Consider the following 15,457-nt stretch of genomic DNA (forward strand, 5'->3'; position numbering starts at 1 on the left):
CATCACCCTGAAAGTGCTCGATCTTGTCTGATCTCGGAGGCTGAGGAGCGTCTGACCTGGTTAGTAACAAATGGGAGACCTCCTGGGCAGTGGCGGTTGGTGAAGTTTTAGGATGGGGGGGCGCAAGACCACACCCCCTCAGATTTGCCCCCCCCACTTATCACAAGCCACACCCCTTAGTGAATCAACATCATATAACAGGCTGCACATTATACACTGGGCTCTACTAAAGCAGATGAATCATGCCTATCTTGTGTATAACCACATCAGGCACCTTTTCTACAACCTGTAAATCGCACATATTTGCATTCTGCAACCTGTAAATCACACATATCTGCCTTCTGCAACCTGTAAATCACACATAATTGCATTCTGTAAATCGCACATAACTGCATTCTGCAAACTGTAAATTGCACATATCTGCATTCTGCAACCTGTAAATTGCCCATATCTGCATTCTGCAACATGTAAATCACACATATCTGCATTCTGTAAATCGCATTCTGTAAATCACACATATCTGCATTCTGTAAATCACACATCTGCATTCTGTAAATTGCACATATCTACAACCTGTAACTTGCACATATCTACAACATACAAATCGCACATATCTACAACCTGTAAATTGCACATATCTACAACCTGTAAATAGCACATATCTGCATTCTGTAAATCACATTCTGTAAATCGCACATATCTGCATTCTGTAAATCGTACATATCTGCAGCCTGTAAATAGCACATATCTACAACCTGTAAATCACACATATCTACCCTCTGCAACCTGTAAATCACACATATCTGCATTCTAAAAATCGCACATAACTGCGTTCTGCAACCTGTAAATTTCACATATCTGCATTCTGCAACTTATAAATTGCCCATATCTGCATTCTGCAACATGTAAATCGCAGATATCTGCATTCTGTAAATCGCATTCTGTAAATCGCACATATCTGCATTCTGTAAATCACACATCTGCATTCTGTAAATCACACATATCTGCATGCTGTAAATCGCACATCTGCATTCTGTAAATCACATTCTGTAAATCGCACATATCTGCATTCTGTAAATCACACATATCTGCAACCTGTAAATAGCACATATCTACAACCTGTAAATCTTGTTTGGGGGGAGTATGCTGCCGACCACCGATAATAACCCTTTTATTTTTAAATCTTGTTTGGGGGATATGCTGCCAAACATCGATAATAAGTTATTATTGGTGGTCGGCAGCAAACCCCCCCAACAAGATTTAAAAAAAAAAAGGGTTATTATCGGTGGTCTGCAGCATTAACCCCCATACCTGCCCCCCCAAACAAGAGTTTTTTAAAAAAAAGGGTTATTATTAATAACCCTTTTTTTAAAGCTTTTTGGGGGGGATGTATGCTGCCGGCCACCGATAATAACACTTTTTCTTTAAATTTTTTTAGCAGGGTGGGTGAAGGGGGTTGGGGTATGCTGCCGAGTGCGACCACCATAGTAACCCTGTGGATTTGGAGGGGGTACCGGCGGAGGCGCTGAATAAATAATAACGAATTTGTAAGCTGCCATGCGGCAGCCCCTTACCTGATCCTCTCAGGCGGGCAGAACAGAGAAGTGCTGTGCCAACGTCACTTCCTTGAGTGACATCGGAAGCACCGCCCACCGCTCACTCAAAGTGCAAGTCTTTTTTTTTTTGGGTGTTGACTTGTTATTTTCCCTTGTTTACCAAGGTTAACATCTTGGCATTTTTCAAGAGGATTGCGAGTGCCCAATGCGATTGAATACGGCCACATCTCCCTGAAAGCAACCAATCTCATCTGATCTCGGAGGCTTAGCAGGGTCGGGCCTGGTTAGAGCCTGGATGGGAGACCCCCTGGGAATACCAGGTGCCGTAGGCTTTTTTTTATATTTTGTTGGCGTCTGCGACTTGTTTTATTTTTCTACTTGTTTGCCAAGCTGACCATCTTGGTGTTTGTCAAGAGGGTTGAGAGTGGCCACCAAAATCGCCTACGGCCACATCACCCGGAATGTGCCTGATCTCGTCTGATCTTGGATGCTAAGCAGGGTCGGGCCTGGTTAGTACCTTGATGGGAGACTACTTGGGAATAATAGGTGCCGTAGGCTTTTTTTTTTTAATATGTTGTTGGCGTCGATGACCTGTTTTATTTTTCTGCTTGTTTGCCGAGGTGACCATCTTGGCATTTGTCAAGAGGGTTGAGAGTGACTGGCAAGATCGCCTACAGCCACGACACCCTGAATGTGCCCGATCTCGTCTGATATCGGATGCTAAGCAGGGTTGGAACTGGTTAGTACATGGATGGGAGACCACCTGGGAATACCAGGTGCTGTAGGCTTTTTTTTAATATGTTGTTGGTGTCTACGACCTGTTTTAATTTTCTGCTTGTTTGCCGAGGTGACCATCTTGGTTTTTGTCAAGAGGGTTGAGCGTGAGCAGTGATGTGGTGATGTGGCAATCTTGCTGACCACTCTCAACCCTCTTGACAAACGCTAAGATGGTCACCTCGGCAAACAAGCAGAAAAATAAAACAGGTCGTCGACGCCAACAACATATAATATATATATACAAAATATACAAAAAAGCTTACGGCACATGGTATTCCCAGGCGGTCTCCCATCCAGGTACTAAGCAGGCCCAACGCTGCTTAGCATTTGAGATCAGACAAGATCAGGCGCATTCAGGGTGATGTGGCCGTAGGCAAACATTGTGGCCACTCTAAATCCTCTTCACAAACGCCCAGATGGTCACCTCTGTAAACAAGCAAAAAAATAAAACAGGTCGTTGACGCCAACAACATATTAAAAAAATAAGCCTACGGCACCTGGTGTTCACAAGCGGTCTCCCATCAGGCCCGACCCTGCTTAGCATCTGAGATCAGATGAGATCAAGCATATTTCGGGTGTTGGGGCTGTAGGCGATATTGCTGGCCACTCTCAACCCTCTTGACAAATGCCTAGATGGTCACCTTGGCAAGCTTGAGAGGGAATGGGATGTTTATCCCAGAGCGTGTGGAAACCGATGACCTTTTCCTTAAATAGTTTGTGTGTCTGCATGTTAGAGTGAATGATGTGGAGAGATGTTGGTTTGTGCGTACCGAGAAAGGGCCAATGTCACCTTAAGTCAGTCGGTTGAAACATGTGAATCAAAAAACAATTAACAGATGCATCATAGTAACTTTTAGAACCATAACTATAACCAAAAAATAAAAAAGAAAAGAAAAGAAAAAACAGCCGTCCAGAATTCAGCTGGGCGGTATTATCTCGTAGATGAGCTTGATCTCTGGGCACATGTATATAGAAGCCTGTCAGGTGGACGAGCCTGGTTCCGCAAGAAAGCCATAGGTAAGCAGTCCCCAGATAACAGTGACCATCTTGGCATTTGTCAAGAGGGTTTAGAGTGGCCAGAAAGTTTGCCTACGCCCACATCACCCTGAATGCGCCCGATCTCATCTGATCTCGGATGCTAAGCAGGGTCAGGCCTGGTTAGTACCTGGATGGGAGACCGCCTGGGAATACCAGGTGCAGTAGGCATTTTTTTAGTATGTTGTTGGCGTTGACGACCTGTTCTGTTTGTCTGCTTGTTTGCAGAGGTGACCATCTTGGCGTTTGTCAAGAGGGTCTAGAGTGGCCAGCAAGATTGCCTTTGGCCACATCACCCTGAATGCACCCGATCTCGTCTGATCTTGGATGCTAAGCAGGGTCGGGCCTGGTTAGTACCTGGATGGCACACCGCCTGGGAACCCCAGGTGCCGTAGGCTTTTTTTTTATATGTTTTTGGCGTCGACGACCTGTTTTATTTTTCTGCTTGTTTGCTGAGGTGACCATCTTGCCGTTTTTCAAGAGGGTTGAGAGTGTCCAGCAAGATTGCCTATGGCCTTATCACCCTGAATGCACCTGATCTCGTCTGATCTCAGATGCTAAGCAGTCGGGCTTGGTTAGTACCTGGATGGGAGACCGCCTGGGAATACCAGGTGCCGTAGGCTTTTTTTTAATATGTTATTGGCGTCGATGACCTGTTTTATTTTTCTGCTTGTTTGCCGAGGTGACCATATTGGCATTTGTCAAGAGGGTTGAGAGTGGCCAGCAAGATCGCCTACGGCCCCATCACCCGGAATATGCCTGATCTCGTCTGATCTCGGATGCTAAGCAGGGTTGGGCATGCTTAGTACCTGGATAGGAGACCGCCTGGGAATACCAGGTGCCGTAGGCTTTTTTATAATATGTTGACTTCGATGACCCTTCTTCTTCTTCTTCTTCAGATGTTGCCTCGTCGAGTCCTCCGCTCACTATAGCTCTGACCGGGCACGCGGCGACTTATATAGGGACATCACCGGATGATGTCCCCGCCCATTATGGTGTCACAGTCCCAGAGGATGCTGGGACTGTGACATCATAATAGGCGGGGACATCATCCGGTGATGTCCCTATATAAGTCGCCGCGTGCCCGGTCAGAGCCATTGTGAGCGGAGGACTCGACGAGGCAACATCTGAAGAAGAAGAAGAAGAGAAGAACAGAACAGAAGGCGGCGGCGGCAGCAGCGGTGACAGCGGCGACAGAAGACCGGGCCACCGCCTGTAAAAGAGCTATAAGAAGGCGCGGTGGCCCAGCAGAAGAACTGAAGAGGGGGGACAAGACCCCCGAAGTCGGAAGAAGAGGGCGGCGGCGAGGAAGAAAGCCGGACTCCTCCGCTAGTAAAAGAGCTACAAGAAGATAGCGGAGGAGTGCGGCGAGAAGACCCCCGAAGACGGAAGACCCCCGGAGCTGTGCAATAAATTATTTTATCTTGTGTGTTGTGTTTTTTTTTTTGTACTTTATTTTACAGGTGAATGGGTAAGGGTACATTGTACCCCATACTCATTCACATAGGGTGGGGGGCCGGTATCCGGGGGCCCCCTTATTAAAGGGGGCTCCCGGATTCCGATAAGCCCACGCCCGCAGACCCCGACAACCAACGGCCAGGGTTGTCGGGAAGAAGCCCTTGTCCTCATCAACATGGGGACAAGGTGCTTCAAGGTGGGGGGGGCCGCGCGGCCCCCACTTCCCCAAGGCACCCCCCATGTTGAGGGCACGCGGCCTGGTACGGCTCAGGAGGGGGGGGCGCTCGCTCGCCCCTCCTTTCCTGGCTGGCTGGGTAGCGTGCTCGGACAAGGGTCTGTTGTGGACTTGGGGGGGACCCCCACGAGGATTTTTTTCAGCGTTGGGGTTCCCCTTTAAGTCCATACCAGGTGCCTACCTGGAGACCCGCTCGAAATGAGCGGACTTTTCTCCGGGCGGGAAAAGTCCATTAATTTCAAAAGTACGGCGGACTGGCACACACGCGGCCGGATTGTCCGCCGAAATGCGAGACCAGCGGGAAGATTGGAGTGCAAAACTACTTTCTAAGTCCGCCGTACTTTCGGGTCAAAAAAGTATGCCAGAAGCCTACACACGGGGGGATTGTCCGGCGGACTTGAGTTTGCCGGACTTTTCCACCCGCTTGTTTGATCGTGTGTACGCGGCGTAAGAGTAACTAAAGATGAATTTGGATCCATGTGTGGCCACTGTGGTTGAACAGAAGTCAGGATATTCCCAATCAGTCAGGGCTGTAGGCTGGAGAGATGATCTGTATATTTTGACAGCAAGGTAGCCTTCCTGCTGTCAGAATTCAATAATACAGTGGAGAGGATTCCAGCACCCACATTGAGTGTGTGGATGGAGGAATCCAGTCAGGTGTTGTTTTTTAAATTTAACCCACTAGCTGAATAAAAAAAACTGACATGTGCATGGCCAGCGTTAGAGATTCAGGGGTTAAGTGACCTGGAGATATTGAAGCACAGTGGTTTGGGCAGCACAGTGGTGTAGTGGTTAGCACTCTCATCTAGCAGTAAGAAGGGTTGCTGGTTTAAATCCCAACCATGACACTACCTGCCTGGAGTTTGCATGTTCTCCCTGTGCCTATCTATATTCAACCTTATAATTAAGCCAGGTTTAACCATGAAGTAAGCATTTTAGGTTAACAGTAAAAAAAAATGTATATCGTGCCATGGTTTCGATTGTGTATTTTTAACCCAAACCTCAGATTTCATTATCTCTGGATAAGTAAGCATAATGCCATTGTAAATTTTCTCTTTTTCATGACTGTTTGATAAGCGATGAAATCTTCAAGCAAGATGGGAAGCTATGATCTCACAAAGCAAGATGGGAAGCCAGGCACACTCCAAGCAAGACGGAATCCCTTTTCTGCTTCTGCAGCATTAGCAGATGGTGGGTACCTACATAAAAATCATGGATGATGATAAAATAAATTTTCTAACATGCTATAGAAGCAGTGTCAGAGTTATGAGCTTTAATCATAACTCATTGTTTGGGTTTAGCCACTGAATTTTGTGGACCCAAAAATATTTCTAGACTGAGTTAGGAATGAAAAAGTATATAGCTCCAATCAACAGCAGTGTTCAGGCGCAATGAACATAGATTTTTTGCTGCCCATTTCTTGCAGCTAGGCTTTAAACAGGACCCCCCTCCCAAGCCCACTGTAGCCATGAAATCTTCAAGCAAGATGGGAAGCCATGAAATCTTCAAGCAAGATGGGAAGCCATGAAAACTTCAAGCAAGATGGGAAGCCATTAAATCTTCAAGCAAGATGGCAAGCCATGATCTCATCAAGCAAGATGGCAAGCCATGATCTCTTCAAGCAAGATGGCAAGCCATGATCTCTTCAAGCAAGATGGCAAGCCATGATCTCTTCAAGCAAGATGGCAAGCCATGATCTCTTCAAGCAAGATGGAATCCCTTTTCTGCTCCTGCAGCATTAGCAGATGGTGGGTACCTACATAAAACTCATTAACCACTTCAGCCCCGAACCAATTGTCAGCCTAAGGACCAGAGGTCTTTTTACAATTTCGCACTGCACTGCTTTAAATGGTAATTATGTGGTCATGCAATGTTGTACCCAAACGAAATTTACGTCCTTTTCTTCCCACAAATAGAGCTTTCTTTTGATGGTATTTGATTGCCTCTGCAATTTTTATTTTTTGCGATATAAATGGAAAAAGACCGAAAAGTTAGAGAAAAAAATATATTTTCTACTTTTTGTTATAAGAAAAATCGAATAAACTCAATTTTAGTCATACATTTAGAGCAAAATTTATTCAGCCACATGTCTTTAGTAAAAAAAATGTCAATAAGCGTATATTTATTGGTTTGCGCAAAAGTTATAGCGTCTAAAAACTAGAGTACATTTTCTGGAATTTACACAGCTTTTAATTTATGACTGCCTATCTCATTTCTTGAGGTGCTAAAATGGCAGGGCAGTACAAACCCCCCCCCAAATGATCCCATTTTGGAAAGTAGACACCCCAAGGAAATTGCTGAGGGGCATGTTGAGCCCATTGAATATTTTTTTTTTTCCCAAGTGATTGAATATTGACACAAAAAAAAATGTTTACAAAAAGTTGTCCCTAAATGATATATTGCTCACACATGCCATAGTCATATGTGGAATTGCACCCCAAAATATATTCTGCTGCTTCTCCTGAGTACGGGGATACCACATATGTGGGACTTTTTGGGAGTCTAGCCGCGTACGGCACCGGTTCCAAAAAAATGCATTGTTAGCGGGATCAGCCCAGATACCTGCTAGCACTTGCGTTTTGCCCCTCCGCCCAGCCCACCCAAGTGCAGTATCGATCAATCACTGTCACTTACAAAACACTAAACACATAACTGCAGCGTTCGCAGAGTCTGGCCTGATCCCTGCGATTGCTAACAGTTTTTTTGGTAGCGTTTTATATTTAAACCTGGAAGGCAGTGCTTGGTTTTCGGGGCCTGTGTGTCTCTCCCCCTGTGTGTGTGTCCCCCTGTGTGCGTGTGTGTGTGTGTGTGTCCCTGTGTGTGTGTGTCTCCCACTGTGTGTGTGTCTCCCACTGTGTGTGTCTTCCCCTGTGTGTCCCCCTGTGTGTGTGTCCCCCTGTGTGTGTGTGTCCCCCTGTGTGAGTGTCCCCCTGTGTGTGTGTGTGTGTGTCCCCATGTGTGTGTGTGTCCCCATGTGTGTGTGTGAGTGTCCCCCTTTGTGAGTGTCCCCTTTTGTGAGTGTCCCCCTGTGTGAATGTCCCCCTGTGTGTGTCTAGTGTCCCCCTGTGTGTGTCTAGTGTCCCTGTAAGTGTGTGTGTGTGTGTCCCTGTGTGTGTGCCCCCTGTGTGTGTCCCCCTGTATGAGTGAGTGTGCGTGTCCCCCTGTGTGTGTGCGCGTGTGTGTGAGTGTGTATCCCCCTATGTGTGTGTGTGTGTGTATCCCCCTGTGTGTGTGAGTGTATCCCCCTGTGTGTGTGTGAGAGTGTATCCCCCTGTGTGTGTGTGTGCGTGTGTGTCCCCCTGTGTGTGTGTGTGTGTCCCCTGTGTGTGTGTGTGTCCCCGTGTGTGTGCGAGTGTGTCCCCCTGTGTGTGTGTCCCCTGTGTGTGTGTGTCCCCCTGTGTGAGTGTCCCCCTGTGTGAGTGTTTTCTCCTTGTGTGAGTGTCCCCCTGTGTTTGTGTCCCCATGTGTGTGTGTGTGTCCCTGTGTTTGTGTGTGTCCCTGTGTTTGTGTGTGTGTGTCCCTGTGTTTGTGTGTGTGTGTGTGTGAGAGTGTCCCCCTATGTGAGTGTCCCCCTGTGTGTGTCTCCCCGTGTGTGAGTGTCCCTGTGTGTGAGTGTACCCCTGTGTGGTGTGAGTGTGTGTCCCCCTGTGTGTGTGTCCCCCTGTGTGAGTGAGTGTGTGTGTCTCCCTGTGTGTGCGTGTGTGTGTGTGTCCCCTGTGTGTGTGTGTCCCCCTGTGTGTGTGTGTCCCCCTGTGTGTGTGTGTCCCCCTGTGTTTGTGTCCCCATGTGTATGTGTGTGTGTGTGTCCCTGTGTTTGTGTGTGTGTGAGTGTCCCCCTGTGTCAGTGTCCCCGTGTGAATGTCCCCCTGTGTGTGTCTAGTGTCCCCCTGTGTGTGTCTAGTGTCCCTGTAAGTGTGTGTGTGTGCCCCCCTGTGTGTGTGCCCCCCTGTGTGTGTCCCCCTGTGTGAGTGAGTGTGCGAGTCCCCCTTTGTGTTGCGCGTGTGTGTGAGTGTGTATCCCCGTGTGTGTGTGTGTGTGTGAGTGTATCCCCCTGTGTGTGTGAGAGTGTATCCCCCTGTGTGTGTGTGTGTGAGAGTATATCCCCCTGTGTGTGTGTGTGGTGTGAGTGTGTCCCCCTGTGTGTGTGTGTGTGTGAGTGTCCCCCTGTGTGTGCCTCCCCTTGTGTGTGTCTCCGCTTGTGTGTGTGTGTGTGTCTCCCCCTGTGTGCGTGTGAGAGAGTCTTCCCCCTGTGTGTGTGTGTGTGTGAGAGAGTGTCCCCCTGTGTGAGTGTCTCTGTGTGAGTGTGTCCCCCTGTGTGGTGTGTGTGTGTGTCCCTGTGTGTGTGTCCCCGTGTGAGTGTGTGTGTCCCCCCGTGTGATTGTGTGTCCCCCCGTGTGATTGTGTGTCCCCCTGTGTGAGTGTGTGTGCCCCCCGTGTGAGTGTGCGTGTCCCCCTGTGTGTGGTGTGTGTGTCTCCCCTGTGTGTGTGTGTGTGTGTGTCTCCCCCTGTGTGTATGTTTCTTACCCTGTGTGTGTGTGTCTCCCCCTGTGTGTGTGTGTTTCTTCCCCTGTGTGTGTGTGTCTCCCCCTGTGTGTGTGTGTTTCTTCCCCTGTGTCTCTCCCCCTGTGTGTGTCTTTCCCCCTGTGTGCGAGTGTGTCCCCCTGTGTGTGTGTCCCCCTGTGTGTGTTTGTGTTTGTCTTCCCTTGTGTGCGTGTCCCCCTGTGTGCGTCAGTGTGTCCCCGTGTGTGTGTGAGTGGTTCCCCCTGTGTGTGTGTGTCCCCCTGTGTGTGTGTGTGCGAGTGTGTCTCCTTGTGTGTGTGTGTGTGTCCCTGTGTGTGCGTGTGCGTTCTTCCTCCAGTTTCCCCCTGTGTGCTCCCCCGTGTCTCCCTGTGCTGGTGTGGCACCCAAGGGGGCCCCATGAGCTTCTATTGCCTGGGGGCCCTATTAGTTGTCAGTCCGCCCCTGGTCACCGAGGACCCTTTTGGCATTCAAAGGTCAGGAGTGTGCCTTTTTTAGTCACCAAGGACCATTTTGGGCATTTAATCACTTCAGCACCGGACCATTTGGCTGGCCAAAGACCAGAGCACTTTTTGCGATTCGGGACTGCGTCGCTTTAACCACTTGCCGACCATTGCACTCTGATGTACGTCCCTACTTTGGGGGGTGGCCGTAGTCTGGGACCAATAGCCCAGAGTCTCGGTCCAGAATGCAGGGAACAGGGGCAGACTGAGCCATGGTTGGCTCCGGCTCCAGCTCCAGCTTTAGCTCTGCCTCGCTTCCACCCGACTTTACTCTTGGTCACTGATTGCTATAGCCGCCTGGCGGCTAGCAACCATTAACGTCACTGCCCACTGTGCCCACACTGCCCAACATTCAAAGCATAGGAGGATTCCACTTCCTCCTCCTCCGCGCTAGTGCTCGTGGGGCCTGGCCTACGACTTCTGGTCTGGATTGTCCCGCTGGAGGGAGAGAAAGGGATGACGCCGCCATCCTGAGCAGAATTCGCAGCGGGTCCCTTAGCCTACACTCCTCCAATCTTAGTCCTCTCCCAGCTTGCTGTGCTGGAGCAGGAAGAAAGTGGAAATGACAACGCGGCGGCCGCACTACATCAATACCCACTTGGGCGGGCGGCTCTCCTCTTCTCCTCTGGCTGCCTTGCACACCAGCAACACGGATGAGCTGCTGCTGTAGTACCTGAACACATGAAGTCTATCTCTTCCTGGTCAGGTAGGTCAATCAGAGTGTGTGTGTCAGGTAGGTCAGTGTATGTCAGTGTGTGTCGTGTAGGTCAGTGTATGTATGTCAGGTAGGTCAGTGTAGGTCAGAGTGTGTCGCGTACGTCAGTGTGGGTCAGGTAGGTCAGTGTATGTATGTCGGGTAGGTCAGTGTGGGTCACGTAGGTTAGTGTATGTATGTCGGGTAGGTCAGTGTGGGTCACGTAGGTCATCTTTTTTTCCCACAAATAGAGCTTTATTTTGAAGGCATTTGATTGCCTCTGCAATTTGTATTTTTTTGCGATATAAACGGAAAAATCTAAAATATTGAAAGAAAATTATATTTTCTGCTTTTTGTTATAAGAAAAATCCAATAAACTCAATTTTATTCATACTTTTAGGTCAAGATTTATTCAGCCACATGTCTTTGGTAATGTAATAAGCGTATATTTATTGGTTTGCGCAAATGTTATAGCGTCTGAAAACAATGGTACATTTTCTGGAATTTACGCATCTTTTAGTTTATGACTGCCTATCTCATTTCTTGAGGTGCTAATATGGCATAGTTGACTTCTTTTTTTCCCTTGTTTCCCAAGGTGACCATCTTGGTGTTTGTCAAGAGGGTTGAGGGTGCCAAAAGTGAGTGCCTATGGCAAGATCACCCTGAAAGCATCTGATACTAAGCAGGGGCGGGCCTGGTTAGTACCTAGATGGGAGACCGCCTGGGAATACCCTCTTGAGAAATGCCAAGATTTTGTGGTACCTTGGGGAACCACAAAAAACGGCGGTCTCCCATCCAGATACTAAGCAGGCCCATCTCTGCTTAGCCTTCAAGACCAGATGAGATCGGGTGCTTTCAGAGTGGAGTGGCCATAGGCAATCTCTTCTGGCACCCAAAACCCTCTTGAGAAATGCCAAGAAGGTCATCTTGGGAAACCAGAAATAAAAAACAGGTCAACTCCCAAAAAAAAAAACCTACAGCACCTGGTATTCCCAGACGGTCTCCCATGCAGGTACTAACCAGGCCCGACTCTGCTTAGCTTCCAAGATCAGGTGCTTTCAGGGTGATGTGGCTGTAGGCAATCTCTTTGGGTACACTCCACCCTCTTGACAAACGCCAAGATGGTCATCTTGGGAAACAAGGCAAAAAAAAAAAAAGATGCCTACAGCACATGCTATTCTCAGGCGGTCTCCCATCCAGGTACTGACCAGGGCTGACCCTGTTTAGCCTCCGAGATCAGACAAGATTAGGGCTTTGAGGGTGATGTGGCCTCAGGCAATCTCTTTGGGCACCGTCAACCCTCTTGACAAATGCCAAGATGGTCACAAGGGAAAAAAACAAGTCTAACGCAAAAAAAAAAAAAAAAGGAGACTGCAGCTCCTGGTATTCCCAGGTGGTCTCCCCTCCAGATGCTAATCAGGCCCGACCCTGCTTAGCCTCCGAGATAAGACGAGATTTTGAGCTTTCAGGGTGATGAGGCCATAGACAATCTCTTTGGGCACCCTAAACCTCCTTCACAAATGCCAAGATAGTCACCATGGAAAACAAGGAAAAATAAGTCAACGCCAAAAAAAATAAAAATAAAAGAAGCCTATGCTACCTGGTATTCCCAGGCAGTCTCCCATCCAGGTACTAACCAGGTCTGAGCCTGCTTAGCCTCCAAGATTAGACGAGATTGGTCGCTTTCAAGGTGATGTGGCAATAGGAAATCTCTTTGGGTGCCCTCAACCATCTTGACAAATGCCAAGATAATAAACATGGGAAACAAGGGAAAAAAATAAGTCAAGCCCCCCCCCCGCAAAAAAAAAAAAAGGAAGCCTACAGCACCTTGTATTCCCAGGCTGTCTCCCATCCAGGTACTAACCAGGCCATACCCTGCCCATAGGCAATCTCTTTGGGCACCCTCATCCCTCTTGACAAATGCAAAGATGGTCACTAGGCCCGACGCTGCTTAGCCTCCGAGATCAGACGAGATTGGGCGCTTTCACAGTGATATGGCTGTAGGCAATCTCTTTGGGTATCCCCAACCCTCTTTGACAAACGCCAAGATGGTCACCTTGAGAAACAAGGGAAAAAAACAAGTCAAACAAACGGCAAAAAAATAAAAAATGACGGCACCTTGTATTCCCAGGCGGTCTTCCACTCAGGTACTAACCAGGCCCAACCCTGCTTAGCTTCTGAGATCAAACGAGATCGGGTGTGTTCAGGGTGTCGTGGCCATAAGCAATACCTTTGGGCACCCTCAACCCTCTTGACAAGCACCAAGATGGTCACCTAGGGAAAGTAGGGAAAAAAACAAGTAAACGCCAAAAAAAAAAAAAGAAGCAAATGGGACTGGTTATTGCCAGGAGGTCTCACATTTGTTACTAACCAGGGCAGACGCTGCTCAGCCTCTGAGATCAGACAAGATCAGGCACTTTCAGGGTGATGTGGCCATATTAAATCTCTTTCGGCACCCTCAACCCTCTTGAGAAACGCCAAGATGGTCACCTTGGGTAACAAGGGAAAAAAAACAAGTCAACAACAAAAAAAAAGAAACCTACAGCACTTGGTATTCCTAGGGGGTCTCCCATTCAGGTTCTAACCAAGCCCGACCCTGCTAAGCCTCCGAGATCAGGCGCTTTCAGGGTCATGTGCCCATAGGCAATCTCTTTCGGCACCCTAAACCCTCTTGACAAACGCCAAGATGGTCACCTTGGGAAACAAGGGAAAAAAAACAAGTCAACAACAAAAAAAAAAGAAACCTACAGCACTTGGTATTCCTAGGGGGTCTCCCATCCAGGTTCTAACCACACCCAACCCTGCTAAGCATCCGAAATCAGATGAGATCAGTTGCTTTCAGGGAGATGTGGCTGTAGGCAATTGCTTTGGGCACCCTGAACCCTCTTGAAAAAAAAGCCGAAAAAAGAGAAGCCTGTGGCACCTGGTATTCCCAGGCAGTCTCTCATCCAGGTACTAACCAGGCCTGACCATGCTTAGCCTCCGAGATTAGTCACTTTCAGGGTGATGTGGCCATAGTTTCTTCGGACACCCTCAACCATCTTGACAAACGCCAATATAGTCACCTTGGGAAACAAGGGAAAAAAACAAGTAAACGCAAAAAAAAATAAGCCTACGGCACCTGGTATTCCCAGGCGGTCTGCCATCCAGATATTAACCAGGCTTAGCCCCTGCTTAGCCTCCAAGGTGAGACAAGATTGGGCGCTTTCAAGGTGATGTGGCCATAGCCAATCTTTTTGGGTACCGTCAACCCCCATGACAAATGCCAAAATGCACTTTGGGAAACAAGGGAAAAAACAAGTCAACGCCCCAAATGAAAAAAAAAGGAAGCCTACAGCACCTTGTATTCCTAGGTGGTCTCCCATCCAGGTACTTACCAGGCCCGACCCTACCCGTGGACAATCTCTATGGGCACCCTCAACCCTCTTGACAAACACAAAGATGGTCACTAGGCCCGACCATGCTTAGCCTCCGAGATCAGATGAGATTGGGCTCTTTCACGGTGATATGGCCGTAGGCAATCCCTTTGGGTATCCTCAACCCTTTTTGACAAACGCCAAGATGGTTACCTTGAGAAACAAGGGAAAAAAACAAGTCAATGCCAAAAAGAAAAAGAAAAAAAAAGAAGCCTATAGCACCTGATATTCCCAGGCGGTCTCCCATCCAAGTACTAACCAGGCCCGCCACTGCTTAGTCTCCGAGATCAGATGAGATGGTGCGCTTTCAGGGTGATGTGGCCGTAGGCAATCTCTTTGTGCAACTTCAACCCTCTTGACAAATGCCAAGATGGTATCCAGGGGTAAAAAGAGAAAAAAAAGAAAAGAAACCTACAGCACCTAGTATTCCCAGGCGGTCTCCCATCTGCGTACTAACCCGGCCCGCCCCTACTTCTCCTCGGAGATGCGACGAGATAGGGCGCTTTTAGGGTGATGTGCCCGTAGACAATCTCTTTGGGCACCCTCAACCCTCTTGACAAATGCCAAGATTGTCACCTTGGGAAACGAGGGAAAAAAACAAGTCAACACCAAAAAAATTAAAAAGGTACTAACCAGGCCCGACCCTGCATAACCTCCGAGATCGGACGAGATGGGGTGCTTTCAGGGTTATGTGCTCATAGGCAATTGCTTTGGGCACCCTCAACTCTCTTGACAAACACCAAGATTGTCACCTTGGGAAACAAGAGGAAAAAAACAAGTCAACACCAAAAAAAAAAAAAAATGTTTACGGCACCTGGTATTCCCAGGCGGTCTCCCATCTAGGTACGAATCAGGCCCAAAGCTGCTTAGCCTCCGAGATAAGACGAGATTTGTCGCTTTCAGGGTGATGTGGCCTTAGGCAACCACTTTGCGCATGCTCAACCCTCTTGACAAAATGCCAAGATGGTCACCTTGGGAAACAAGGGAAATAACAAGTCAACGCCAAAAAAAAAAAAAGAAGAAGCCTGTGGCAATGGGTATTCCCAGGCAGTCTCCCATCCAGATACTAACCAGGCCCAACCCTGCTTAGCCTTTGAGATCAGGCGCTTTCAGGGTCATGTGCCCATAGGCAATCTCTTTGGGCAGCCTCAGCCCTCTTGACAAACGCTACGGTGGTCACCTTGGGAAACAAGGGAAAAAAACAAAGTCGATGGCAAAAAAAAAAGAAACCTATGGCACATGGTATTCCTGGGGGTCTCCCATCC

The 15,457-nt window shown here is 48.3% G+C and overlaps 12 pseudogenes; 7 read left to right on the plus strand and 5 right to left on the minus strand.

The window, feature by feature from the left end:
• Positions 1-1,769: 1,769 nt before the first annotated feature.
• LOC143958661 (5S ribosomal RNA) lies at positions 1,770-1,888 on the plus strand (annotated as a pseudogene).
• Positions 1,889-1,995: 107 nt separating this feature from the next.
• On the plus strand, positions 1,996-2,114 carry LOC143958382 (5S ribosomal RNA; annotated as a pseudogene).
• A 111-nt stretch (positions 2,115-2,225) lies between these two features.
• Positions 2,226-2,344, plus strand: LOC143958393 (5S ribosomal RNA; annotated as a pseudogene).
• Positions 2,345-2,589: 245 nt separating this feature from the next.
• Positions 2,590-2,708, minus strand: LOC143958420 (5S ribosomal RNA; annotated as a pseudogene).
• Positions 2,709-3,420: 712 nt separating this feature from the next.
• On the plus strand, positions 3,421-3,539 carry LOC143958406 (5S ribosomal RNA; annotated as a pseudogene).
• A 108-nt stretch (positions 3,540-3,647) lies between these two features.
• Positions 3,648-3,766, plus strand: LOC143958431 (5S ribosomal RNA; annotated as a pseudogene).
• A 108-nt stretch (positions 3,767-3,874) lies between these two features.
• On the plus strand, positions 3,875-3,991 carry LOC143958536 (5S ribosomal RNA; annotated as a pseudogene).
• Positions 3,992-4,099: 108 nt separating this feature from the next.
• LOC143958435 (5S ribosomal RNA) lies at positions 4,100-4,218 on the plus strand (annotated as a pseudogene).
• A 7,529-nt stretch (positions 4,219-11,747) lies between these two features.
• On the minus strand, positions 11,748-11,856 carry LOC143958525 (5S ribosomal RNA; annotated as a pseudogene).
• Positions 11,857-12,882: 1,026 nt separating this feature from the next.
• On the minus strand, positions 12,883-13,001 carry LOC143958498 (5S ribosomal RNA; annotated as a pseudogene).
• Positions 13,002-13,517: 516 nt separating this feature from the next.
• On the minus strand, positions 13,518-13,636 carry LOC143958750 (5S ribosomal RNA; annotated as a pseudogene).
• Positions 13,637-14,402: 766 nt separating this feature from the next.
• LOC143958522 (5S ribosomal RNA) lies at positions 14,403-14,521 on the minus strand (annotated as a pseudogene).
• Between the last annotated feature and the right edge of the window lie 936 nt (positions 14,522-15,457).

The sequence above is a fragment of the Lithobates pipiens genome, unplaced genomic scaffold (assembly GCF_037356315.1).
Source record: "Lithobates pipiens isolate NorthernLeopardFrog02 unplaced genomic scaffold, aLitPip1_a1.2 Scaffold_61, whole genome shotgun sequence".
Classification (NCBI taxonomy): Eukaryota; Metazoa; Chordata; class Amphibia; order Anura; family Ranidae; genus Lithobates; species Lithobates pipiens.